General features: G+C 46.6%; 2 protein-coding genes across 5 annotated transcripts in view; both read left to right on the top strand.

The window, feature by feature from the left end:
- The window catches only part of LOC149451417 (uncharacterized), a 502,187-nt gene that overhangs the window by 40,857 nt on the left and 433,757 nt on the right, over positions 1-27,573 (top strand). The gene's annotated exons all lie outside the window — the stretch shown is intronic.
- The window catches only part of KLHDC8B (kelch domain containing 8B), a 225,312-nt gene continuing 212,653 nt past the window's right edge, over positions 14,915-27,573 (top strand). The window contains exon 1 of one of the 3 annotated variants that reach the window (XM_089690703.1): positions 14,915-15,135. The gene's annotated coding sequence lies outside the window, so the exon portion shown is untranslated. Of the gene's footprint in view, positions 15,621-25,480; positions 25,599-27,573 lie in introns of those variants that run through there. The other 2 variants (XM_089690701.1, XM_089690702.1) reach the window with 2 other exon arrangements.

The raw sequence follows: 27,573 nt of genomic DNA, 5'->3' as shown, positions 1-27,573 counted from the left end.
GATTCCTATTGGCTCTCACCAACAAGTGCAAACATTTCGGCACCACCTAGGGTGATACATTGCCGCTCTACCATATGCTTTGATGACGGAACCCTGAAGACTGAAACATGGCTCTTTCGGGCAGCACAGTGGCTAAATGGTTAGCACTTCCCCCTGGCAGTACTCGGGTCATCAGTTCAAATCCCAACCACGGCACCTCCTGCCTGGAGTTTGCATGTTCTCCCTGTGTCTGCGTGGGTTTCCTCTGGATACTCCGGTTTCCTCCCACACTCCAAAGACATGCTGGTAGGTGAATTGGTTCCTGTCTAAATTGTCCCTAGTATGTGTATGTATGAATGTTATTTAGGGACCTTAGATTGTACGCCCCTTGAGGGTTAGGGACCTTAGATTGTACGCCCCTTGAGGGTTAGGGACCTTAGATTGTACGCCCCTTGAGGGTTAGGGACCTTAGATTGTACGCCCCGTGAGGGTTAGGGACCTTAGCTTGTACGCCCCTTGAGGGTTAGGGACCTTAGATTGTACGCCCCTTGAGGGTTAGGGACCTTAGATTGTACGCCCCGTGAGGGTTAGGGACCTTAGATTGTACGCCCCTTGAGGGTTAGGGACCTTAGATTGTACGCCCCTTGAGGGTTAGGGACCTTAGATTGTACGCCCCTTGAGGGTTAGGGACCTTAGATTGTACGCCCCTTGAGGGTTAGGGACCTTAGAGTGTACGCCCCTTGAGGGTTAGGGACCTTAGATTGTACGCCCCTTGAGGGTTAGGGACCTTAGATTGTACGCCCCTTGAGGGTTAGGGACTGATGTGAATGTACAATATATGTGGAAAGCGCTGAGTAAATTGACAGCGCTACATAAGTACCTAAAATAAATAAAATATTCTGTAACCGTCATGGAGATGTGCTGTAAATATGGTCACTTTAGTCATTTATGACCCAGAAAAAAGAAAAAAAAAGCGCTAACGCAAAGCATGCAGTGGCTGCTGAGTGTTTTTTTTGGTTGGCTTGGATTGAGTGTAGGATATAATACAGACCACTAGAGGGAGTCCCAGTGCTAAATGTCTTGTAGGGGAGCAGAAGTGTCAGTTCTATTGGAAGGATCTGATTGGTACATTTCCTTTTATTTTGTTTTCTCCCTCCTGCCTGTGCTGGGGGACACGAGTCTTCATCGTGCGTCCATTATGAACTGCCATTTACCAATCCTACCAACTCTACAAACCCTAATTGCCATTTTTATTTTAATAAGATACATTTTTATTACATCTGTTGCACCTCAATGCTGCTGATCTCCTGCAGCTTTTTGCAACTACTTCCTTTCTATATGGCTGACGAAGGGGGGGTTCTATTCTCCGGAACGCGTTCCTATGGTCCTTTACGATCCTAAGCAAGTTAGAAGGTGAGAGAGCGGTCAGGTACTCATCTTGTCTCCCCACCCCAGCAATGGCTGCCCAGACTTCCCACCTGATATGATTCATAGGCAGGGGCGGACTGACAACTCATGGGGCCCCCGGGCAATAGGGGATCATGGAGCCCTTGTGTCCTCGCCCACACCCAAAAAAGCCTATGAAAAAGCCAATGAAAGGTACCAGGGGTATCTCATGGGTCCCCCTACTGACCCCGGGCTCTCGGGCAATGCCTGAGTGCTCGAATGGTCAGTCCGTCCTATGCTTACATGCGCGCCCTCCAGTCCTTCATTTGTGAGTGCAATTCCTGCTGTGAGTTTTTGTGTGTTCTATCCGGAATGAAGACGTTACTGGGTTATGTGGGCCCTATGCGCCCTTTTCTGCCACTCCGGCGATGGCTGTAGGGCATTTCCAAGGGCAGGTTTCCTGAAGGTGGCAGCAGTAGACCATGCCTGTTGTAATGTGTGTTGAAACAGCCATTTGAAGTCTTTATCGGAGGTCCATGTGACAGGGTGACAACGTACTGACACAATTTGGAAACAGGAACAGAGCGTTGTCACCTATAACAGGAAGTGACTGAGCAAGGACCTTTATGGCAGGATCACCAGGAACTATTTTAAAGGCTTAGTTCACCTTTGGGGAAAAAAAAACAATAAATGCACATATTTTTTCAGAGATAAAAATGTGCATTCATAATTTTTTTTCTCCCAGGGTCCTGGAAAGCAACACACTTGGTGAGGGAATGTGACACATGTTACATCCGAAATACAGATGTAAGGGCCCATTCACAGGGGGCGGGCCCATTTAGTGGATCTGCTTGCTCGGCGGAGGATCTTTTTGCTGATCCCCGCTGATCAAGCAGATGACAGGTCTGTGTCCGGTCCGCTGCTGCAGAGCAGACACAGAGCAGCTCGCTTTCCTCAATGGGCAGTCGGATGAAAACGGACCGCCTGTCTGACTCGATTCGACGGACAGAAGAGGAATTGGATCCCATCTGCCCCTTTTTTGCAGATTGGATCTGAACGGATGTCAGCGGGTTTAATGGACACATGCCCTGCCGCTCCATAGAGGAGAATGGAGGTTCTGATCGGGTCTGCCTGGGAAACGGGCAGGCAGGCCCGATCGGAACGTCCGTGTGAAAGAGGCCCAACATGTTCCAAAAGGTGTACTGATCTTGAAAGTGGTTGTAAACCCTTCCACATGCCCAGTGAAGTGACTGGCCACAGAGATGAAACTAATTCCCCTACATAAGTTGTACCTGTTTATCTGCAGTCTTCCCTACAGCTGTTCATAGTGTAGAATTTACATAGGATCTCTCAACAATGAAAAGCAGGGGGTGAGGAGCTGAAGGTACGCTCTGCAGAGCTCACTGATTGAAGGTAAGGGACACCCCCCCCCTTTCACACAGCACACAGGGACAGAGCTGAGGCTGTCAATCACAGGCTGTATGCTGGAGCTTCCTCCGTGTCACCTTTTTACCTCTTGGTGTCAGGAGACCTTATCAGAAGTGACTCATGCAGATAGCAGAGGAAGGAGGCAGCAGACAGAAATGACACTTAGTGCTCTGGACTGAGACAAGTACACACTGTAGAGGGATATGCTTTGTTCAAATTTCATGTCTGAGGTTTACAACCACTGTAAAGGAAAGCTGCAGATTAAATGAACAATAAAAGCGACTTTTTGAATGTTTAATGTTAAAGCTTGTATATATGAGATTTCAGTGTCTACTTTAACCACTTCATGTCCGGGCACTTCTACCCCCTTCCTGTCCAGGCCAATTTTCAGCTTTGAATGACAACACACTTTGAATGACAATTGCGCGGTCATGCAACACTGTACCCATATGAATTTTTTAGCATTTTTTGAGACAGATAAAACTTTATTTTGGTGGTAATTATTCACCACTTGGATTTTTTTTTTGCTATATAAATGAAAAAGTCCAAAAATTGTGAAAAAAAGTTTTTTTCTTCTAAAAATTTGCAAATAAATAATCTTTCTTCATAAATCTTGGCCAACATTTTTTCGGTTATCTTTTTAGTAAAAAAAAAAAAAACCCAAATTAGTTTATTAAAATTATAATTTTTCAAAAATTTTTGTTTACATTTTTATTTTATTTTTTTATATTGTTTATGTTTTTTTACATACTGTCACCCTAGCAGTACACTGTCACCATAGTGACACTGTACTACTTGTGGGGGGTGATGAAGATTTTTTTTTTATACTGATTGCTTTTACACCCATAAAGGCTGCAAAAGCAATCATTTCTCCTTCTCTCTGGCTGCAAAATACTGTGGGAGCTGTGATTGGTCACAGCTTGTCACATGGTACAAGGCTGTTGTGAATAGCCCTGTACCATGTGATCTCTGTGATCATTCACAGATTTCACACGTAGTAAGCAATGATGTCAGAAGTGACATCTTGCTTACACCTATTCCTGTGATCACTGATTGGCCAATCAGTAATCACATGATCGGGACCTCGCACAGAGGTCCTCCGGACACAGCGGGCACTGGATCACAGTCCAAAATGGCGGGCGCTGTTTATGAATGGCAACCCGCCCCTGCACTGCCCCGTCCAACCATTTATATACATGGGCCATACAAGAAGTGGTTAAATTGCGGATTCAATGTTTAAGGCCTCGTGTACACATGAACTCCCATAGACATTTAGCTCTCCTGGCAGCAGAAAAAACTACACGCGGCAAAAACGCGTGTAAACACGGTACCACGTTTAGCCGCATTTAGCGCTGGGACATTTATTCATTTGATTGGCCAGACAATTTTCCATTGACATGAATAAACGCTCTCATGCTAAATGTGGTTAGCTCTTACACGCGTTTTTGCTGCGTTTAGCGTTTTTTTGTTCAAAACGTTCTTCTCTTGAGCGTGAGTACATAGCAGGAATATGAAATGCCCGGGTCATATGTTCTATAAATATGGTGCTCACACAGATATTCATTTTTGTTTTTTATTATTATGATGATTATTATTATTTATTATATTATTTGTGTTGTGTTATGTTAGCCTATGTACACATAGGCATTTACAGGAGTATTTAAGAGGAGAAAAAAAATGCCTTTGAACAGACAAGGCACACATAAACGCATCTAGATGCAGGAGTATGCACATAAATGTATTCCAACGGCAGAATAAAGTAATATTCTGGGCATTAAAATGCATATATGCTCAAACGTCTTACAGGCATACACGTGTATATAAATTGGAACATTAAAGGTGGTTTTTTTTCTGCCAAATTCTGGGAGAAAAAAAGCTGCTTGTTTTCATAAGGTCTGACAATTATTAGTTCAGGATAGGTGGTGACAGGTCCCCTTGAGTAGAACAAAATAGAATTTACAGTATGTGACGGGAGCAGGGGCGGACTGACAACTCATGGGGCCCCCGGGCAATAGAGGATCATGGGGCCCCTGTGTCCTTGCCCAAACTCAAAAAAGCCTATGAAAAAGGTACCAGGGGCATCTCATGGGGCTCCCTACTGACCTTGGGCCCTCGGGCAGTGCCCAAGTTTCCAAATGGTCAGTCCGCCCCTGGATGGGAGTCACTTTGGGTGGGGGGGCCATGGAACCCAGCTCACTTTGGAGAGGTGGGGAGACCCCTGTCTCAGCTCCCCATATCCCTATTATGTGTAAGTCACCCTGTGCCTGTTAGGGGTACAGGGTGATCTGTCCTAATATTGTTTAGACATGTCTAAGAGATAGGTGGGGTGGGGGGTTGTGGATTGTTTGGTGTTTTGTGGCTGCATCCCATTGTTCTATTGTTTGTCTGGCTTGGGAGCAAACTATTATGGGATGTATGTGTTTATGTGTATTAGCTTAGTGGGGGAGGTGTCTCCAGCAGCCCTCCCACCTGATGGGACTGTCTGCTGGTGTGAAGTTTGAATACCTGTGTGTCTCTTGTTACTAAATGTAGATTGCCCCGCCCTGTGTCATTATGCAGGGAGGGGGGATTGTCCCCTGAGTGTATATATCTTCTATCTGTGTTCAAATAAACTAGTCTACCTCCTGGTTTACTTCAAGACTGGTGTCGTCTAGTCTTGTATGGTCGGCTGTGGTGTCTGTGGTCGGTGTTCGGACAGGGAAGCGGTATTCTAACGGAAGTACTGTCTGGGTCGGTTTCATTACACAGTATTTTAGGCAAAACCCAGAATAGAGCTTCTGGAAACAATACAGATATCCTCCATCGGCCTGCTTGCCTATTCCTGTCTCTACTGCTTTGAAGCGCATAGCATTCTCTGTCTCTAGAATACATTGCCGGCCTTTTCATAATGACAGCTCGGGACAATTGCCAGGAGGCTTCTGGCAGGACATGGAGGGATTATGGGGAAGTCAAGAAGCGGCTGCTGTAGTAGAGAACCCGGATCATCACTCTATACATCAGCATACGTCCCGTAGAACAAAGATGTTATGTTGTCTTCATTTATTATATTATTAGATACAATTAAAATGAAAGTGTTACTAAACTGTGAGTGCGTTACTTCTGCTAAAGGGCGGAGGGGAAGCGGTGCTACAATAATACATATACACGTCCAGGGGCGGACTGACCATTTGGAAACTCGAGCACTGCCCAAGGGCCCGGGGTCAGTACGGGGGCCCCATGAGATGCCCCTGGTACCTTTTTCATAGGCTTTTTTGAGTTTGGGCAAGGACACAGGGGCCCCATGATCCCCTATTGCCCGGGGCCCCATGAGTTGTCAGTCCGCCCCTGTACACGTCTGTATGAAACATGCACTGTGTCTCTGTTATACCCACCAGAAGTTCAGCTTTAGCCCGGGTTCACACTGATGCGGTGCGGAATTTGCAGCATTTTCAGTGCGAATTCTGCACCGCATCATAATCGCACCCCGTTCATGTGAACTGATGCGTGTGTGTATGTTAAGTTAACAACACCCCGAAAGCGGTCCGCAAAACGCGGTGCGATGTGCAGAATCGTATCATATAGGTGTGAATACCCATGTGATCTGATTCTAGTGCGGACCCAAAAAATGGTCCTACAGGTGCAGTGCGATTAGAACCATACATAATGTATGACTCCAATTACATCGCGCACAAATTATTTATTATTATTATTTATTATTATACAGGATTTGTATAGCACCAACAGTTAGCGTAGCGCTGTACTAAATGAAGGCAGACATTACAGTTACAATACAATTTGGTACAAGAGGAAACAGAGGGCCCGGCTCATCAGAGCTTACAATCTAGGAGGAAGGGTTGAGTGATACAAAAGGTAATAGCTGTGGGGGGAGATGAGCTGATGAAGGAAATAAAAGGCGGTTTACTAGGCAGAAGCAGGATAGATTTCTTTAAAGAGAAAGGTTTTCACGGATCGTCTAAAGGTAGATAGATTAGGAGACAGCCGAACAGATTGGGGTAGAGAGTTCCATAGGATGGGAGAAGCTCGGGAGAAGTCCTGGAGGTGAGCATGGGAGGAGGTGACAGGGGAACTAGAGAGCAGAAGGTCTTGGGAGGACCGTAGAGAGCGGTTTGGTTGATATTTTGAGACCGTTGGTGATGTAGCTGGGGGCAGAGTTGTGGATGGCTTTCTAAGTTGTTGTTAGTATTATTGAATTTTATTCGTTGGGCGAGTGGAAGCCAGTGGAGGGATTGGCAGAGAGGGGTGGAGGACACTGAATGGAGGCCAGTGGAGGGATTGGCAGAGAGGAGTGGAGGACACTGAGTGGAGGTCAGTGGAGGGATTGGCAGAGAGGGGTGGAGGACACTGAGTGGAAGCCAGTGGAGGGATTGGCAGAGAGGGGTGGAGGACACTGAGTGGAGGCCAGTGGAGGGATTGGCAGAGAGGGGTGGAGGACACTGTATGGAGGCCAGTGGAGGGATTGGCAGAGAGGAGTGGAGGACACTGAGTGGAGGTCAGTGGAGGGATTGGCAGAGAGGGGTGGAGGACACTGAGTGGAGGCCAGTGGAGGGATTGGCAGAGAGGGATGGAGGACACTGAGTGGAGGCCAGTGGAGGGATTGACAGAGAGGGGTGGAGGACACTGAGTGGAGGCCAGTGGAGGGATTGGCAGAGAGGGGTGGAGGGCACTGAGTGGAGGCCAGTGGAGGGATTGGCAGAGAGGGGTGGAGGACGCTGAGTGGTGGCCAGTGGAGGGATTGGCAGAGAGGGGTGGAGGGCACTAAGTGGAGGCCAGTGGAGGGATTGGCGGAGAGGGGTGGAGGACACTGAATGGAGGCCAGTGGAGGGATTGGCGGAGAGGGGTGGAGGGCACTGAGTGGAGGCCAGTGGAGGGATTGGCGGAGAGGGGTGGAGGGAACTGAGTGGAGGCCAGTGGAGGGATTGGCAGAGAGGAGTGGAGGCCAGTGGTGGGATTGGCAGAGAGGGGTGGAGTACACTGAATGGAGGCCAGTGGAGGGATTGGCAGAGAGGAGTGGAGGCCAGTGGTGGGATTGGCAGAGAGGGGTGGAGGACACTGAGTGGAGGCCAGTGGAGGGATTGGCAGAGAGGAGTGGAGGCCAGTGGTGGGATTGGCAGAGAGGGGTGGCGGACACTGAGTGGAGGTCAGTGGAGGGATTGGCAGAGAGGGGCGGAGGCCAGTGGAGGGATTGGCAGAGAGGGGTAGCAGACACTGAATGGTTGGTAAGGTGGATGAGCCTGGCAGCAGTATTCATGATGGACTGGAGGGGGGATGGCCTGTGTAAAGGTAAGCCAATGAGGAGGGAGTTGCAGTAATCGAGTCGACAGATTACGGGGGAGTGAATTAGGAGCTTTGTGGTATCATTGGTTAAAAAGGGGCGTATTCTGGAGATGTTGCGGTTGAGGCGGCATGATGTGCACAGGAATGAGGTGCGGTTCCCGTGCGAATCACATGTGATATACCGCACCGCATGTATGTGAACCCGGGCTGAAACATGAAATCATTTCCCCATGGCTCTCTCTGTCCCAGCCTCATCCCCTGCAGAATTCTGTCCGGTCGGATGGCACCGCAGGATGTGAGGTGCAGGCACTGCAGAAGTCACGTCCTTCCAGGATTACTTTTATTTATTACATTTCCATAACTGCACTGCATTGCAGATCCGGCGTGCTGACTCGGCACTAATCAGGAGATGATGCGTCTGGAGATACCAGACCTGTCTCTAGGTGTATCTGCATCCCGGTCCTCCCATCTCTGCCAAATGATGGATTTCCCCGAGATGACAGATGACAAGGCCCAGGATACAACCGCATCACCCGTGCTGAATGATCCTGACAAGTTCAAGATGTGTATTTACTATTTATTAAAAGGGAAAGTCCATCGTTTCCAAAAATGTAGTAAATGCAGCAATACGATCTTCTGATCAATCTGCATTTTATATTTTGAGGCATGCAGAGCATTGCACCCACAATCAGTGCGTCGTGGGCACAGGCACAGCCTCTATCAGTGTCCCCCCCCCCACCCCAGATTCAGGTCTGTATAGAAGTACAGTCCTGTTATAGTGTAGATGAACTGCAGGTCCCCTGGCTGGACCCCTGCAGAGAGACCGCTGCTTCCACAACAGAGCAAGGGTCTTTCTCTGCAGGCATGCTGGCAGGGGACAGGCTTTTCCACTCAGGCTGTGGGTGCTTCTGAAAGAAATGTCAGACTTTGCATACTTTTTGCTTTAGCCCGGGTTGACACTGATGCGGAGTAGAATTTGCAGCGGTTTCTGTGCGAATTCCGCACCACATCACCATCGCATCCCGTTCATGTGAACCACTGCGGGTGTGTATGTTAACCTCTTGCTGGCCGCACATTTGTGTGCAATTAAGAAAAACATGTGCTGAGAGTGCGTGCCCTACGCGCACCCAGCACACGTGTTCGGTACTCACGGAAAGGGCCCGATCTCCTCTTTCGATCGGGACCTTTCCCGATCATGTGACCGCCGTGATTGCATGTCACGGTGGTCACATGACCTTAAGCCCCATCCCGCCTCTTGGCTTCTGAAACCCTTAAAGGGCCAGGAGGCGCGGGCACCAAGGGGTTAATTTAACAGCACCTCGAAATCGGTTCACAAAATGCGATGTGCAGAATCGGGTGCGAACCACAAAAAGGGTCCTGTACCTTTTTGGTGCAGATGCGGTGCGATTTGAGCCATGCAAAATGTATGCCTCAAATCACACCGCACAGAATTCGCATGTGATGTGCAGGGAATGCGGTGCGGTTCCTGTGCGAAGCACATGCGATATGCCGCACCGCATCAGTGTGAACCCGGGCTCAATGCACCTGGAATATACTTAGCAGATTTAAACTGATGGGTTAGTTGGGATTTCAAATGTATGTACAGGTGTACCTTGGTTTACAAATTTAATGCGTTCTCCGGGACTTTTCATATTGTGAAACATTTGTAAACCGAAACGCAGTTTCCCATAGAAATACATCGAAAACCAATTAATCTGTTCCGGAGGTCAGAAAAAAGTTTTAAAAAAAGTCGCTGTCACTATAGGTCAGTGCCGGTTTTTAAATGTAATTACCACTTTTTTTTTCTTCACTATAGCTCAGAGAATCAGCTGTCATTTTCCCCCCAGCTAATAGAAAGAAAGTTTCCTTTTAGTTTATTTTATGAGTTAAAAGAAACAATGTTTCCTTTTAGTTTATTTCCAGAGATAAAAGAAACAAAATTTCCTTTTAGTTTCTTTTTCCCGAGATAAAAGAAACAAAGTTTCCTTTTAGTTTCTTTCCCGAGATAAAAGAAACAAAGTTTCCCTTCAGTTTCTTTCCCGAGATAAAAGAAACAAAGTTTCCTTTTAGTTTCTTTCCCAAAATAAAAGAAAGAATGTTTCCTTTCAGTTTCTTTCCCGAGATAAAAGAAACAAAGTTTCCTTTTAGTTTCTTTCCCGAGATAAAAGAAACAAAGTTTCCTTTTAGTTTCTTTCCCGAGATAAAAGAAACAAAGTTTCCTTTTAGTTTCTTTCCCGAGATAAAAGAAACAAAGTTTCCTTTTAGTTTCTTTCCCGAGATAAAAGAAACAAAGTTTCCTTTTAGTTTCTTTCCCGAGATAAAAGAAACAATGATTCCTTTTAGTTTCTTTCCCAAAATAAAAGAAAGAATGTTTCCTTTTAGTTTCTTTCCCGAGATAAAAGAAACAAAGTTTCCTTTTAGTTTCTTTCCCGAGATAAAAGAAACAAAGTTTCCTTTTAGTTTCTTTCCCGAGATAAAAGAAACAAAGTTTCCTTTTAGTTTCTTTCCCGAGATAAAAGAAACAAAGTTTCCTTTTAGTTTCTTTCCCGAGATAAAAGAAACAATGTTTCCTTTTAGTTTCTTTCCCGAGATAAAAGAAACAAAGTTTCCTTTAGCTCTGGGGAGAGTGACAACTAATTCTGTGAGCTATATTGAAGAAAAAAAAAGCTGGCAATTGCATTTAAAAATTGGCACCAACTTCATATTGCGAAAATAATTTGTAAAAAATGTGTAAACCGAGGCATTATTTTCAATGGATTTTTATTTGTAAACCGAGGCGTTCGTAAACCAAGGTACGCCTGTATGGCAAAAAGCTTTCATTTTGTTTTTAAGAGAAGGGAAGAATTATTGGATTGGATGGGTTGGATTTACTAAAGGCGAATAGACTGTGCACTTTGCAAGAACAGTTGCTCCAGAGCTTTGTAAATGAGGTAAAGATTCACTTTGCAATGAATACCCAATCATGTGGGCAGCACAGTGGCTAAGTGGTTAGCACTTCCACCTGGCAGTAGTCAGGTCGCCGGTTCGAATCCCAACCACAGCACCACCTGCCTGGAGTTTGCATGGTCTCCCTATGGCTGCGTGGGTTTCCTCCGGGTGCTCCGGTTTCCTCCCACACTCCAAAGACATGCTGGTAAGTTAATTGGCTTCTGTCTAAATTGGCCCTTAGATTGTATGCCCCTTGAGGGTTAGGGACCTTAGATTGTACGCCCCTTGAGGGTTAGGGACCTTAGATTGTACACCCCTTGAGGGTTAGGGACTGATGTGAATGTACAATATATATGTAAAGTGCTGTGTAAATTGACGGCGCTATATAAGTACCTGAAATAAAAAAATAATGTGCAAGGAAAATAAAGAAAAAAACAGCATTTTTGCTTGCACAGGATTGGATGATGGAAGTCAGCAGAGCTTCCCCTTATTTACTAAGCTCTGGAGCAATTGCACTTTGCAAAGTGCACAGTCTATTTGTCTTTAGTAAATCCACCCCTTTGTCTTTTTCACCCACATGCTAAAGTCATTTTTTTAAATAAACCCTTTCCGTTTTCCTTACATGCCTTATTTTAGACCCAACGATGTCATTACTGGGTCTCTGTGCTTCTCTATGCAATGCAGACAGATCATGGCTGGCGGGAGAAGCCAGCAGTGTGCCGTACATAGCTTTGTGAAAAAATCACAGCTCGCTTCCTCAGTATTCCTCCCAAGAGCCCTCAGTCCTGATGCAAGCAGTGGGCTGGCTCTCCGGAGGATGGGTGAATGTCAGTCTGGGTGTTTCTATGTACGCTGTATTTGCATGCAGACCACTCCTAGGTAAAGTCCACAGGTGATGTTGAGCCTCCATGACTGAAAGGACTGAAATCCAATGAATTAAAAGGGGCAGGGCCAAGGGCAGACTGGCTGGGGAGAAAAGACTAGATGATGCTGGATGTCCTCCAGCCAGGAAAGGAGGCGGAGCTCTGTCTGACTTGCTGCAGCTTCTAGTGCACATTGTGAGAAGCTCGCAGTGTGCGGTGAAATCAGAATCAGTCGCTGCAGACAGCAAAGCAACTGTAAACGAAACCTAAGTATCAGATAAATGTTGGCGCAGCATCACGTGAAGCGACACAAACGTCCGCTTTTGACTCTGCTGTAAATGCAGTCAGGAAGTGGTTTTCATCGCCTGAGTGAACGACGCCTAAGTGTCATCCAGTTAGGATTTAGATCAACTTAATAATTAACCCCTTCTCTCCCAGCCCCGGAGTCCCTTTAATATGGTCTGTGCGCCAGGGGGCGGGAAGAATCGACCAATCGCTGTGACTGGCTGACACAGAGGTCACATGATCGGGGAGCCGGTCTCCCGATCACTAGTCTTAGACAACTCCGTCATTGTGCTGGAAGCACAGAAAGCTCCGCTGCCCATGGACACCCGCCCTCTGTGGTGCCGCACAAACGCGTTGCGTCAGACGTTACTGTTTGTTAACATTTGTTTCCTGCACACTTTTCTCAGTTTCTCCATTATCATGTCTCCTGGGGTGATTGTAACATGTTGGAGGGTCAGTTCAAAAGAAAAGATTAGGGCCGTTCACACCATAGAAACGCAGTCCAGATGCATTCCGGATTTGTTTCCGCATACACATTTTTGCCTCATTCTGGTGCATTTTTGAGGTGTTCCAGTTCATTTTTTTCTGGGAGGACGTCATATGATGTTCTCCCACTCTGTGCATTCTGTGATCGGTGGTGCGCAGTGTCCCTGGGACACAGCACACCACCGATCAGAGTAAAGAGCCAATGACATCGGCTCTGTCATGTGATCAGCTGTGTCCAATCACATTGTGAGTAGCAATGTAAGGCCAGTATTCCTCACATTGGCCACCAATATAAAGGGGCATTTTCCCCACTGACCCCAAATAGTGTTAGCAAGGGGTTTCCTTAGACCTAAAACTTATTTGAAGGGTCCCTCCAGGGTAAAACACTTGAGAAAGGCTGCTCTAGAAGCTGGAAATCTCTGTGGTAGACACCTCTACTCCTAATGTTCTCCACTACCTAGTACCAAGTGGTTGCTCTGCTGCATTGTGCATACTGGAGGACACCCGCTTGGCACAAGTGCCATTCAGGGATCGCTTTGAATTTTCTCAATGAATGTAAAGCATTCTCTGATTGCACGAGGTGGAGAGCATGACATCACCGCCCCACCTCTCTATCTTGCCCCACTTCTTTATCTTGTCCCATCAGAGAATGCTAAGTGATCTCGGAATGGTGGCCCGAGCCAAGCAGGGGAACTTCTGTATTTAGAAAGCAGTAGGGCAGGCGCTCGGCATGGGACCTGAAAACAAGTAGAGACCACCAGAGTAGGGATGTCTGCTATAGTGATTTACAGCTTCGATGAGGATCCCACAAGGTTTTGAAGGAACTCGGGAGGTAGGTTGTTCCAAAACACCTTGGAGAACTAACCACAGGTCTTCTGTGTATGTCAGCTGCCTCAAATCCTTCTGTCTCCTCATGTTATCCCAGACAGCCTCCAGGATGGTGAGATCAGGGCTCTGTGGGGGCCAAGCCATCACTTCCAGGAATCCTTGTTCTTCTTTACACTGAAGATAGTTTTTAATGACATTGGCTGTATGTTTGGAGCCATTGTCCTCCTGCAGAATAAATTTGGGGCCAGTCACATGTTTTCCTGATGGTATGGCATGACAGGTAAGTATCTGCCTGTATTGCTCAGCATTGAGCACACCATTGATCCTGACCAAATCTCCAACTCCATTTGCAGAAATGGAGCCCCAAACTTGCAAGGAACTTCCATCATGCTTCACAGTTGCCTGCAGCCAGATTGTTGTACCTGTCACCAGCTCTTCCCCCAAAAAACTGCCTCCTGCTACAGCCAAATATTTCACATTTTAACTCATCAGTCCTGAGCACCTGCTGCCATTTTTCTACACCCCAGTTCCTATGATTTCAGGCGTAGTTGAGCTGCTTAGCCTTGTTTCCAAGACGGAGGTATGGCTTTTTGGCCACAATTCTTCCATGAAGACCACTTACGGCCAGACTTCTCCAGACAGTAGATCGGTGTACCTGGGTCCCATTGGTATCTGCCAGTTTTATGCTGATGGCACCGCTGGACATCCTCTGATGTGGAAGGGAAGTAAACATGATGAGGGGTTATTTACTAAACCTGGAGGGTGCAGAATCCGGTGCAGCTGTGCATAGAAACCAATCAGCTTCCAGGTTTTATTGTCAAAGCTTAACTGAACAAGCTGAAGTTAGAAGCTGATTGGTTGCCATGCACAGCTGCACCAGATTCTGAGTGCTCCAGTTTCAGTAAATCTCTCCCGATGTGTCTTTCATCTGCTGCATTACGTTTCCTTGGCCGATCATGGTCTTCAACGTTGCCCGTTTCTTTGCGCTTCAGGAGCTTCATGAATTGAATTGATGCTGATTTGAACCCAAAGGGTATTCATGCTAAATATTGATTTGATTTCGATTTATTCTCCTGTTCGCTCACTTTGTACTTTGTAAATTGATAAATATAAACCATTAAAATATATATTCTTACTTTACAGCATTTCTTCACACCTGCCTATAACTTTTGCACAGTACTGTACGTTGTTGGACCAAGCTGGACCAACGTAACTGTGAAAAATATCCATACCTGGAAATGATCTTTAAATACCGGCTTCTAAATAAGGATGGAGGTTCCAATGGTTTATATTTAAGCTCAACCAGGAAAGGAAATAAAAAAAAGAGTTAAACTTGTGGGAGTTTTATATATTTTTTTTTTCCTTCTTCTGTGTGTGATTCTTCTGGTAGAGGCTGGAGAGAAAGAATGGGAGAGCAAGAGAGAGAGAGAAGAGAAGGAGGGGGAGTAGGAGGAACAGAGCGAGTTAGATAAAACGTGGAAAGCAGCAAAGGCTGAACATCATCATGCAGGAGTCTCTTATTCCCTTCAACCTTTTACGGAATCAGCCGGTTGGCATCATCCCCCCATCCTCAGCAGCGTTGCCCATGGGCTGCGCCATGCCGCCTCTAGGTGCCCCATTCCAGGAGAAGTTGTACCTCTATTGCAAGTGACTGGCAAAGTCCTGGACATCGCTCAAGGTAATTGTTTCCAGATTAATGGCTATGGAGAAGAAGAGGAACTGATGGCAATATTATCAGCAGAGCTTGAGGTTCTCCTGGCATGGTTGCCTGGCCAGCGAGAGGGGCATACAAATAAAAGGAGACCGATTATATAATTCAAAGACCAGAACGCGGAGCCTAGACGCTTGGACCCCCTGCTGGAGTTACACTTCGTACTATAAGTGGAATGACGGGATGTAGGCACGGTGGCTGTTAACGTCCGACTCCCTGGCGACTACAAGTCCCAGCATGTAGCTGCAAGCTTGGCCTCCCCCAGGGTATGCTAGGGTGTGCTTGGTTCTGGGATTTGTAGCTCCACGGCGGTTATTTTATCGATTTCCGGAGGGCGATGACTACACAAGAGCATAATGAGTTGGTTTTGGGTTCTCTTGGACCACTTTCCGGACGGTGATGAGTAGCAGATATTTCTGAGGGTTTCTGAAGGGTCCAGGCACTGCTGGATGGTAAGTAATCGGTCCTCGTCTCCGAGGTATTGTGTATCCTTGAACAAATAACCTTGAGAGGTCCGAGATTAAGATGCGTTCAGTAATCAATACAGCTAAAATGGAAACCAGCTTTAGGAAATGAGCTATGAGTAGATAAATACATGGACAGATTGCAGGAATAACTCTCTGTTTGTGTTGTTCATGCACACGTGTGTGTGTGTGTGTGTGTGCGCGCAAACGCTAACAATTACCTGTCGCTACGAGGGCACTAACTTGCATGATGTAGGCAAGAACAATTTTGATTCAGCTTTTTTTTTAACCTGGCCATACACACAGGTGAGGTCAATTTAATAATAATTTGTTGCTAGCATTTGACCAGCCGTGACAAATCCTGACCACATTTTGTCCATTACAGTGATTTCCTATGATCATCAGCTCCACCTAGTGGACATAATGCGGTACTTTTTCTGAAATATCTTAATCAGGAATAATACTGCATTATGGCCACTAGGTGGAGATGACAACCATAGGAGATCACTGTACTAAGCAGAATGCGGTCAGAATTCGTGAGGGCTGAGCAAATGCGTGTCACATTCATCAAAATCTTAAAAAAATTTAAAAATAGACCCCATAGATTTCTTTTGTTCAACCTGGAGGCTGACAGATTCTGAAACAGTGTGGATAGGGGAATTGCTCCTGCCAGCTATTGTATTCTTGAGGAAAGTGGAAAAATAGAGCTAGACCCATAAGGCTATCCTGTTGGTATTGCCGTCTTAAAGTATTGGTGTTGATGTAAATGACCTGGTTCCTGGGCAGGGGGCTTGAGCTCTACACCCCGGAGGATCTCTACAGTCTCCTCGGCTTGTAGGGTAATGTAACAAAATTAGAAATTGAAGTGCCACACCACTACTAAAAGGTTCAGGTACAGCTTTATTCCAATGAAAGTCAGGGGGACAATCCAAAGGGTACCTACGCGTTTCAGGGGTCTAAAAATGCCCCTTTCATCAGGGAATTTTTGAAAACAATGTAAATAAATTAGAAGCGCACTGGAACTTTGGCGCGGGTTCACACTGATGCAGTGCGGGAAACCGCATGTGATATCGGACAGGAATTGCAACGTATTCCTGTTCAAATCACCCCGGAGGATATCTACGGTCTCCTGGCCTGTAGGGTAATGTAACAAAATTGAAGCGCTGCACCACTGCTAAAAAGTTCAGATACAACTTTATTCCAAGGAAAGTCAGGGGGGCAATCCAAAGGGTAGGCAACACGTTTCGGGGGTCTAAAAATGCCCCTTTCATCAGGGTGTTTGAGAACAATGTGAATAACCTAGAAGTGCACTGGAACTTTGGCGCGGGTTCACACTGATGCAGTGCGGGAAACCGCATGTGATATCAGACAGGAATCGCAACGCATTCCTGCTCAAATCACCCTGTAGGATCTCTACAGTCTCCTTCGCTTGTAGGGTAATGTAACAAAATTGGAAATTGAAGCGCCGCACCACTGCAAAAAAGGTCCACATACAACTTTATTCCAATGAAAGTCAGGTGGATAATCCAAACTGTATCCAAAGCGTTTCGGGGTCCCAAAATGCTCCTTTCAGCAGGGCATTTTTTAGAACAATGTGAATAACCTAGAAGTGCACTGGAACTTTGGTGCTGGTTCACACTGATGCAGTGCAGGAAACCGCATGTGATTCGGACAGAAATCGCAACGCATTCCTGTTCAAATCACATACGATTCTTTGCAGTGTGATTTAAGCCCATTTATTTTGTATGGCTCAGATTACACCATGCCTGTGCGTATGCACTTTTTTTTTGGCCGCACTGGAATCGGATTGCATGAGTGAGCCAATCGCACTGCCTTTTGCAAACCGTTTTTGGGGTGTCTTTAACTTGACCATGACACCATGTTTGCATGAACAGAGTTCAATTGTAAAGCAGTCCAGGAAACGCACAGGAATCGCTGAAAATCCTGCACCGCGTCAGTGTGAACCGGGGCTGAGTGTTATTTTTTACGGTGAGATTACAAGCACTTCTTACCCGTAGCCAGTGGTGTATTTGGGTTTTGTGCTGCCCTAGGCAACACAAACCCCCCCCCCCTTCCGGGGAGAGGCTCCCACTACCACCTCCCCCCATACACCAGCAAACCCCCCCTTCCCGGCAAGAGAGACAAAGATACTCACCTTCGCAGCTCCGGACATCCCCAAGAAGATTCAGGCTCTGCATACACTGCCAAGCAGCCCGCAGTCTCTCTCAGATCCCATCTGCTCCCTATGCTGAATGTCTCCTCTTCCATCCCTTCTTCTGGGTGCCCGTCCTGAAAAATGACGCCCTAGGCAAGTGCCTTGTGCTAAATACGCCCCTGCCCATAGCTGGTTTGGCAGTTCAATCAAGCCCTAATAAAGGCAGCATTTTGGGACCCCTGAAACTCATTGGTTACCCGTTAGTTTGCCCCCTTACTTTAATTGGTATAAAGTTGTATCTGGACCTTTTAGCAGTGGAGTGGTGCTTCAATTTCCAATTTAGCTATCAGGGCCGTATCTAAGGGGGCGCTGGGGGTGGGCTGTGCCCCCCTCGGATTTTAGCTGTGTCTCTCCAGGTCTCAGAGTATATACACTGATCCATGAACCAGTCTGATGCAAACAGTTGATATAAGGAGGCACTCTGATAGGGGACAATGCATGTAAGGAGGCACTCTGATTGGGACACCTGATGTAAGGAGGCACTCTGATTGGGACACCTGATGTAAGGAGGCACTCTGATTGGGACACCTGATGTAAGGAGGCACTCTGATTGGGACACCTGATGTAAGGAGGCACTCTAATTGGGACACCTGATGTAAGGAGGCACTCTAATTGGGACACCTGATGTAAGGAGGCACTCTGATTGGGACACCTGATGTAAGGGGGCACTATGATTGGGACAACTGACAATATGTAAGGGGGCACTCTGTTGCGGACAGTTGATGTAAGGGGGCTCTCTGATTGGGACACTTGATATAAGGGGGCAGACCCTCTGTGACTCACACACGGTGTTGACATTATGCCCCCTTACTTTTTTTACTGCACCCCCAGATTAGATAGGCTAGATCCGGCCCTGTTAGCTATTGTATTTTGACAGAGGCTCAGAATACCACACAAAGGATTGAATGCAGGCGCTGTTTGACCGACAATTTGCTGCCTAGTGCCTTTGAAACAAAAAGTGGGCATCAACTGCTGAAATGAATTGGCTGATATTTCGAGTCATGTGCACCACCTGCTTGGAGTTTGCATGTTCTCCCTGTGCCTGCGTGCGTTTCCTCCGGGTACTTCGGTTTCCTCCCACACTCCAAAGACATACTGGCAGGTTAATTGGATCCTGTATAATACAGTATGCAGGAGTGTATTTACCACAAGGCAAAAAAGGCATTTGCCTAGGGCGGCATTTTTCAGGGGGGCAGTACTGCCCCTCGGAAGAAGGGACGGAAGAAGAGACATACGCGGCATGGGGACCTGGTGGGTTCAGAGAGAGACTGCGGGTTTCATGATGGCGTATGCATAGCCCGACTCTTGTTCCCAGGGATGTCCGAAGCTGTGAAGGTAAGTGTCTTTCTCTTTCTTGCCATGGGGGATGGTGGCTGGTGTATGGGGGGCAGTGGTAGTGGAAGGCTCTCTCTGGTGGGATACAGGGGTGTTCTTGGTCAATGTCAGGTTCTCTCTGCGGGGATGGGGAGGGGGGTAAATACACCACTGACAGTATGTGAGCATTACAGTACATCCTAGTATGTGTATGTATGAATGTGAGTTAGGGACCTTAGATTGTACACCCCTTGAGGGTTAGGGACCTTAGATTGTACGCCCCTTGAGGGTTAGGGACCTTAGATTGTACTGCCCTTGAGGGTTAGGGACCTTAGATTGTACGCCCCTTGAGGGTTAGGGACCTTAGATTGTACGCCCCTTGAGGGTTAGAGACCTTAGATTGTACGCCCCTTGAGGGTTAGGGACCTTAGATTGTACGCCCCTTGAGGGTTAGGGACCTTAGATTGTACGCCCCTTGAGGGTTAGGGACCTTAGATTGTACGCCCCTTGAGGGTTAGGGACCTTAGATTGTACGCCCCTTGAGGGTTAGGGACCTTAGATTGTACGCCCCTTGAGGGTTAGGGACCTTAGATTGTACGCCCCTTGAGGGTTAGGGACCTTAGACTGTACACCCCTTGAGGGTTAGGGACTGACGTGAATATACAATATATATGTAAAGTGCTGCGTAAATTGACGGCGCTATATAAGTACCTGAAATACATAAATAAATAAATGTATGGCAGCCTAAACATTTAGGGTGCTCTATTGGGTGACACTTGAACTTGGTGGGTGACCTCCTTGATCCAAAATGAAAGTGCAAGAGGTTGGAGGAGGCATGGTGCCTTTGGCTGCAGGGGTCGATGGAGACTTACATATTGTGGCAGCTTTTTGATGTTTCCTGGGGGAGCTCGCTAGCAAAGCAGAACCAATGAGCAACTGAGTCAATGAGTTTCGATTCACTTCTTGGCACCTTTCATCTCCGGTAGGTCTTTTAAGATAACGCTCAAAGATAAAGCAGCTTAGGGAACATACAGTAGCATAATGGGGAGGGGGGGGGGGTTAAAAGACATCATCACGTGTGTCAAAAATACCTTCTCAGCCCTCTCCCGGGAAATTATTTGAAAGAAAACGATGTATTATTTCACATCCAAATATAAGACAACATCACATAGGAGCACAAAGGTAGAGGCTCTCAGTCATTGGTTTCCTATACATTGGAATACTTCTGTTCAATGTAAAGGTTTTTCCTTCATACTTCTTCCCGATACTATTTCAATCAATAAAGAATGCATAGAAAGAAATTAAAAAATAACAGCGATTCTAACAGAATTACATGCATTTATATGCACAAGAATGGTGGAGACAAAGAGGGTCCATGGATGTGCAGTTAATGGAGGAGGGGTGCATGGTTCTTGGCAAAAAAAGATATCCACTTGTATTCAAATCAAGGCATATTGTTTTATGAAATGTTATTATATATTTACTTGTTCATGGATGGAAAGGTTTTATATACACAGTATGTATGGTCATATGGAGAGACCAAGATCACCCACCAGAGCTGCCCGGCAAGAGTAAATAGTCCCTTTTATTTTCAGAAACAAGCAAACAGAAAGCAGCTTGTCCTCAGCATGGAAAAACAAACAAAAACAGTCCATCAGTTTCTGATACACAAAAGACAAACTCGGCTCACCTCCAGTAACACTCGTCCCTTAACAGGGTTCCTGCCTGTCTGAGGGGTCCCAAGGAGGAGGTCTCCACAGTTCAGGAACCTTACCTCAGCCACCAGCCAGTCCACACTGCCGTGTTCTGCTCTACTCCACCTCCCCCACAGGTGCTGACTCCTTCCGGATCCCTTTTAGGCCTGTCCTGTAGGTGGGTTAACCCTTTCAGGACCAAAGTTCCTTTACACTGGGTTTGGAGGCTCTTTCCCACCCAAAGTCTCTCTGAGCCTCTGAATTCCAGGTTCTAAATGAGAACTTACCAACCTAGAGAGTACTGAAATCATGTCACAGTCAGGGGTCAGGGTTGGAGACCAGTAGCTATAGCAGTAGAGAGGCTTCCACCGACCAGCTGGATAAGTACACAAATAGGTCACTTTAGAGCAGCGGTTCTCAACCTGTGGGTCGCGACCCTGTTGGGGGTCGAACGACCCTTTCACAGGGGTCCCCTAAGACCATCAGAAAACACATATTTCCGATGTGTAAAGAGCAGCTACTGTGTAGAAAGCAGCTGCTGTGTTGAAAGCGGCTACTCTGTTAAAAGCAGCTACTGTGTTGAAAGCAGCAGTATTGGAGGTAAAACGACACTCATGAATTATAATTTCTGGGTAAATAATTTTATGCTTGGGGGTCACCACAACATGAGGAACTGTATTAAGGGTTCACGGCATTAGGAAGGTTGAGAACCACTGCTTTAGAGGATGATGCAGGCTCACCCGAGGTGCGGGGTCTAAGCACTAACTGGTATTCACCAGAGCTCCTGATGGTAGAGATGGGTTTTGCTACATGTTAATACCAGGTTGCAGTCCACAGGATCGCCCCACCAGGAGGTGACCAGGCTGGAGTCCACCAGCAGCTATAGCAGGGATCAAGCAGAAGCATAGCAAGCTAAAGGTCTGTAACAAGGGTTTGCAGGTTGGGAACAAGGGGAAGCATAGTCGAGGAAAAAGCCAAAGGTCAGTAATGGGTGGTAGTGGAGATAAGGACAGCTGCAGGTACACAAAGGAGCAAGATATCGGCTGGAGAGAGCAGGAAGTGCAGAGACATGGCAAGGAGTTCAAGGTTCACCAGAAACAAGGCACCAGACAAGATTCAGACACAATGCTGCCCAGCATCTAAGGTGTCTCAACAAGGAGAGCTACTGCCAGATACAGCACAGGTCGTGGGTTCAGATCCCGGTCCTGACAAATCCAACTGGACTACCCTGGAACCCCTCACTCAGAATGGAGACTAGAATTATCTCCTGAACTCTCACTTAAAGGGACCACAATCAAAATAGTGGGAAAATGTATTTCCTGCCCAGGACCCATCCCTGGGGTCCTGTAAAATATGTATATATGTTAAATATACAAAATTTTCATTCATTGTGTATCTAAATGCATCTAATTTTGTGTTGAGCGCTGCTATTTTCAAGTTTCTAAGTTTGCTGTGTGGGTGTACTATATTTAACTTTTTAATTTTTGGCTGCATCCAGGGCCAATCATTCGCAGTTCATCACTCCATGAGCATTTACATGTTAGAGGACTCTAATAGCTGTGGGAGCTGTCCACCTTCCATTGGTTTCAATGGGGCTTCTGCTCACAGCTAACGGTAGGGAAGACCGGCCGGGTCCCCCACTGTTAATCACAAACTGCCCCATTCGCAAGAGTGAATGGGGTCTAACTGGTTGGAGGAACACAGTACAATTCTTTTGGATCGGATATGACAGTACAAGGGTCTTTGCACATGAAACTGATGTATGAACGCCAGATCTTTCTGACAGAAAGCACAAATAATGTGGAATTAGCCCGTATAGTGCACATGTTTAGGTGCATAAAAATCCTTCTGGCTCCCAGAATGCCCAATGTTCATATAATATAAACTACTATTCAAGGGGAAGGTGTGACTTAGGCACATACAGGTACATGTAAAATACTGACAAGTAGCGCAGGTTATTGTAATTTTTTTTTTTTTTTACTGATCTAAACATGGCGCTAATTTACAGATTTCTGTGGGCTGCATTCAGAAATTCAGATCAAATGCAAGATCACATGGGGTGGTCAGTATGTGGATTTTGGCTCTCACCGTGAAGTTCTAGCATGCCTTCTGCACTCTTTTAGCAGGTGCCCAACTGGACCTATAGAGGAGGGTGCACACATTGTTGGGGGATGGGGGGTACCGGAACTTTAATTTTGAAGTACTGTAGTATTACTACAATTAATGTATTGCACAACCTGCATTCCGGCCCCAGTAGAATTTAAGAGGATAGGAAAGGCATGTGTAGGTATCAGTTTTAAATTCATGTTGGTTATGCCAGGTCTATGTGTGGAAAATATTGTTATTCTGGTGACTGACTATCATCTAGATCAGTAGTCTCAAAACTTTGGCCCAGGGACTGGATGTGGCCTGTTGCTTGCCTTTATCCGGCCCTTGGGGAACTGTTCTTCCCACTGCCATCAGTGATTGGGCACTTTTCCTCCCAATAGCACCAACAATGGGACACCATTCCTCCAACTGATACCAACATTGGGGCACTAGTCCTCCCACTGACACCAACAATGGGGCACTAGTCCTCCCACTGACTCCAACAATGGGGCACTAGTCCTCCCACTGACTCCAACAATGGGGCACTAGTCCTCCCACTGACACCAACAATGGGGCACTATTCCTTCCACTGACACCAACAATGGGGCACTATTCCTCCCACTGACACCAATAATGGGGCACTATTCCTCTCACTGGCGCCAATAATGGGTACTAGTCCTCCCACTGTCACCAATAATGGGGCACTATTCCTCCCACTGACACCAACAATGGGGCACTATTCCTCCCACTGACACCAATAATGGGGCACTATTCCTCCCACTGACACCAATAATGGGGCACTATTCCTCCCACTGTCACCAATAATGGGGCACTATTCCTTTCACTGACACCAACAGCGAGGCACTAGTCCTCCCACTGATACCAACAATGGGACACTATTCCTCCCACTGACGCCAATAATGGGTACTAGTCCTCCCACTGTCACCAATAATGAGGGAACTATTCCTTCCATTAACACCAACAATGGAGCACCAATGATGGGACACTATTCCCCCTACTCACACCAACAACAGGGAACTCTTCCTTCAACTGACACTGGGACACGCCTTCTGATACCAACAATCGGGCACTATTCCTCCAACTGATACCAATCATGGAGCACTATTCCTTTCACAGACACCAAGAATTGGGCACTTTTCATTCCAATAAAACCAATAGTGGTGTATTGCTTACTCCCAATGAAGGCAGGGCATTTTCTACTTCTAGCAGCCACAGTCTGCCCCCCTAAAGCTTAAAGGACAGTAAACTGACCCTTAGTTTAGAAAGTTTGGAGGCCCCATTCACACTTTTTTGGAATCGGTGGAATCGGCGCAACTCTGCACGTGACTCCAAATAGCGTAGCAGTCACTGCAAAACACACAATGCACATTTGGGTGCCATTCATTCTAAATGGCACCCCAAGCACGACATGATTTTGCTGCGATTGTTGAACGACACAATCACGCAGTAAAGCATGACTTTGAAATTGTGTGAATCTTGTTGCCCCAAGAAGGAGCAAGAGCTTCTTTTGGGTGCCAAACGTGCATAGGGCAGCCCATTAAAGGGAATTACACACTGCAGAGCTCAGTGAGGACAGCTGTGGGAGCTGATTGGAGGGAAGGGACACACCCCCTTCACACAGCACATGGCAACAGAGCTGAGACTGTCAATCATAGGCTGTGTGCTGGAGCTCCCCCGTCAACTTTTTTCTCTCAGTGTCAGGAACAGGGGCGGACTGACCATTTGGAAACTCGATCACTGCCCGAGGGCCCGGGGTCATTAGGGGGCCCCATGAGATGCCCCTGGTACCTTTTTCATAGGTGTTTTTGAGTTTGGGCAAGGACACAGGGGCCCCATGATCCCCTATTGCCTGGGGGCCCCATGAGTTATCAGTCCGCCCCTGGTCAGGAAAATTGGTCAGAAGTGACTCATGCGAATAGCAGAGGAAGGAGGCAGCAGACAGAAATGACACTTAGGGGTTTATTTACTAAAGCTGGAGAGTCCAAAATCAGACTCCCTTTTGCATAGAAACCAATCAGCTTCCAGGTTTCATTGCCAAAGCTTCATTGAACAAGCTGAGGTTAGAAGCTGATTGGTTTCTATGCAGAAGGGAGTCTGATTTTGGACTCTCCAGCTTTAGTAAATAAACCCCTTAGTGTTCGGGACTGAGACAAGTGCACACTATGGAGGGATATGCTTTGTTCATAATCTGTCTGAGGTTTACAAATTGTAGCTGTATGAATGAATTTGAAACAACTAAAATTTTCCTGAAAATGTAACTAGTAGTGCAAATAAAAGACGTAACATGGGAAGCACTCATCTGTATTGTTTTTGAACCATTGTTGCTCTCTGTACTGCCTTCCCTTATATGTTAGTCTGCATTTAATTAGTAAAAGCAAACTGAACATTTGGAATCTTTTCAGCTGGTGTTGACTGCAGAGGAATGCATTAGAGTAGATTTCATGGCTGGATTCCATAGGAACATGCATGACAGTTATAAATAGACTTCCATGGAAGGGACTTTTAAACACCGTGTCAAAAGGGCGCGACTTTCTGTGTCCAATCCACAATATGCTGCGAGAGCGATCGGGGAAGCAGATGTTAGATGGACCTGCTGTATGTGGATTACTGAGCACTTCAATTGTTGCACAATGGGTAAGAAAAAAAAAACTTTATTTACTGAACTGCAATAGGGAAGTCTCAAAGCTGAATTCTAGGCAGATATAAGAGATACAGTCTCTGTAATCATTATTACATCATTTTTTTTTTTTAAATACAATCTGTGTTGGGTAGAACAGGGATTTAACCGGTATAATTCCCCAGTTTAACCACTAGATGGTTCATAGCCTAGAAGGAGGTTTGAGATTAGCATTGCATTGGGTGGCCAGTGTGGTCAAGGTGGCCAGTGGATTGTTGGAATGAAAGGTGACACCTTGGGATTGATGCCAACTTGCCTCTGACAGTGTAGGGGCACATGGGTAACAGGTCACTCATTTTTTTAGTTTTAGAAGGCTGTTGGGGAAATTTGGTATTGGTGTAGTAAGCCATCAAGATGTTATCAGTGAGTTGTCATTCGTGTAGCTTCTCCTTAAGGCGTAAGCAGGGGAGGAAGAAGCAGGACTGTATAATACTACTTGCATCTCCTTTGCAAAGGATGTCAGACTCAGTACAACCCCCTTGTAGTTATTGGGCTACTCCTTGACTCCTAGCTCTCTTTATATTGTTTCATTTGTAATGAATGTGCCGTCACCTGTCTGGGATGACTGAAGCTGTACATATGTAATTTATCATCGTTCAAGTAAATCGTTAAAAGTCCTTCAATCCCTTAACCTCATGTTGGTAACGTCCTCTGGGAACAGAATGTGCTGGTAGAGGCTACAGCTGGTGTCCATTGCTAAGACCTGAAGCAGGTATGCCCTGGACGGCTGCTGGATAGACCAGGTCAAGAGTTTCCCTTGGTGTGCCTTTAGTGTGGAAAGGTGCAGGAAATTTGGTGCAAGGAGCCCCATGCTCATAGTAACCCATTGGGTCAAATCCAGGTAGGAAAGTGATAAAGGAACCACGTGCTCCTCCACCACATGGCAGTTGAACATGTAGAGGACAACAGTTTTTCAGTCATGGAAACCTTTAAAAGTATGCAAAATCTTGAGGCACCCCTGATGTAAATGGTACTTACCATCAATGGGAAACCTGAGCCTGGGACAATGCACATAAGTTCACATCAGGAGCCCAAATCACATCAGAGGTCCCCCCTTGACTTCAGGGTCCTCCAAGCAAATCAGAGCCCCCTTCACATCAGAGGTCTCCCCATCATGTCAGGGTTCTTCATCACATCAGAGCTGCCCTTCATATCAGAGGTCCCTCTATCACATCAGGGTCCTCCATCACAACAGAGCCCCCTTCATATCAGAGGCCCCCCCATCACAATAGACCCCCCCCAACACAGCAAAGCCCTTCCATCATATCAGAGGTCCCCCATCACATCATAGTTTCCCCATCACATTAGCCCCCTCCACCACATCAGATTTCCCCATCACATCAGAGCCCCCAAATCAAATCAGAGCCCCCCCATCACATCAGAGGTCCCCCCGATCACTTCAGAGGTCCAGTATCATGTCAGAGTCCTCCCTATCACATCAACAGTGCCCCCCACCATAGAATCCTCTCATCACATCGAAAGCCTCACCTATCCCCTCAGAGGTCTCCCTATATATCTTAGTACCCCCTATACATCAGGATCCCCCCCATCACAAAGGCCCCTTTTCCCATCAGCAGCACGGCAGAAAGTGGAAGGCGAAGCAGGTCTGGGCAGAGATTCACTCCATCCTCCATACAATGCTGGGGGCAATACCAGGGTTCCATTTGGGTTCCCTTGGGGTGCCGCGACAAAGAAACACAAATAGTCGATGAGAGTGCAAAGTCTGGTGCAGCTGTGCATGGTAGCCACTCAGCTTCCAGGTTTTATTGTCAAAGCTTAATTGAACAAGCTGAAGTTAGGAGCTGATTGGCTGCCATGCACTCTGGCCCTTGAGCTTCATTGGTAGTAAAGGTGCTGTGGCCATCCCACACTATGGCAGTGCACAATGCTGATCCAAGGCAAACTGCATCCCATCATCTCAACACCCCAAGG

This window comes from Staurois parvus, unplaced genomic scaffold (genome assembly GCF_062004578.1).
Source record: "Staurois parvus isolate SC_StPar_1 unplaced genomic scaffold, SC_StPar_1.0 ptg000540l, whole genome shotgun sequence".
In the NCBI taxonomy this organism is placed as follows: Eukaryota; Metazoa; Chordata; class Amphibia; order Anura; family Ranidae; genus Staurois; species Staurois parvus.
The sequence above is the reverse complement of the archived record's forward strand: the minus strand, read 5'-3'. Positions and strand labels throughout refer to the sequence as shown.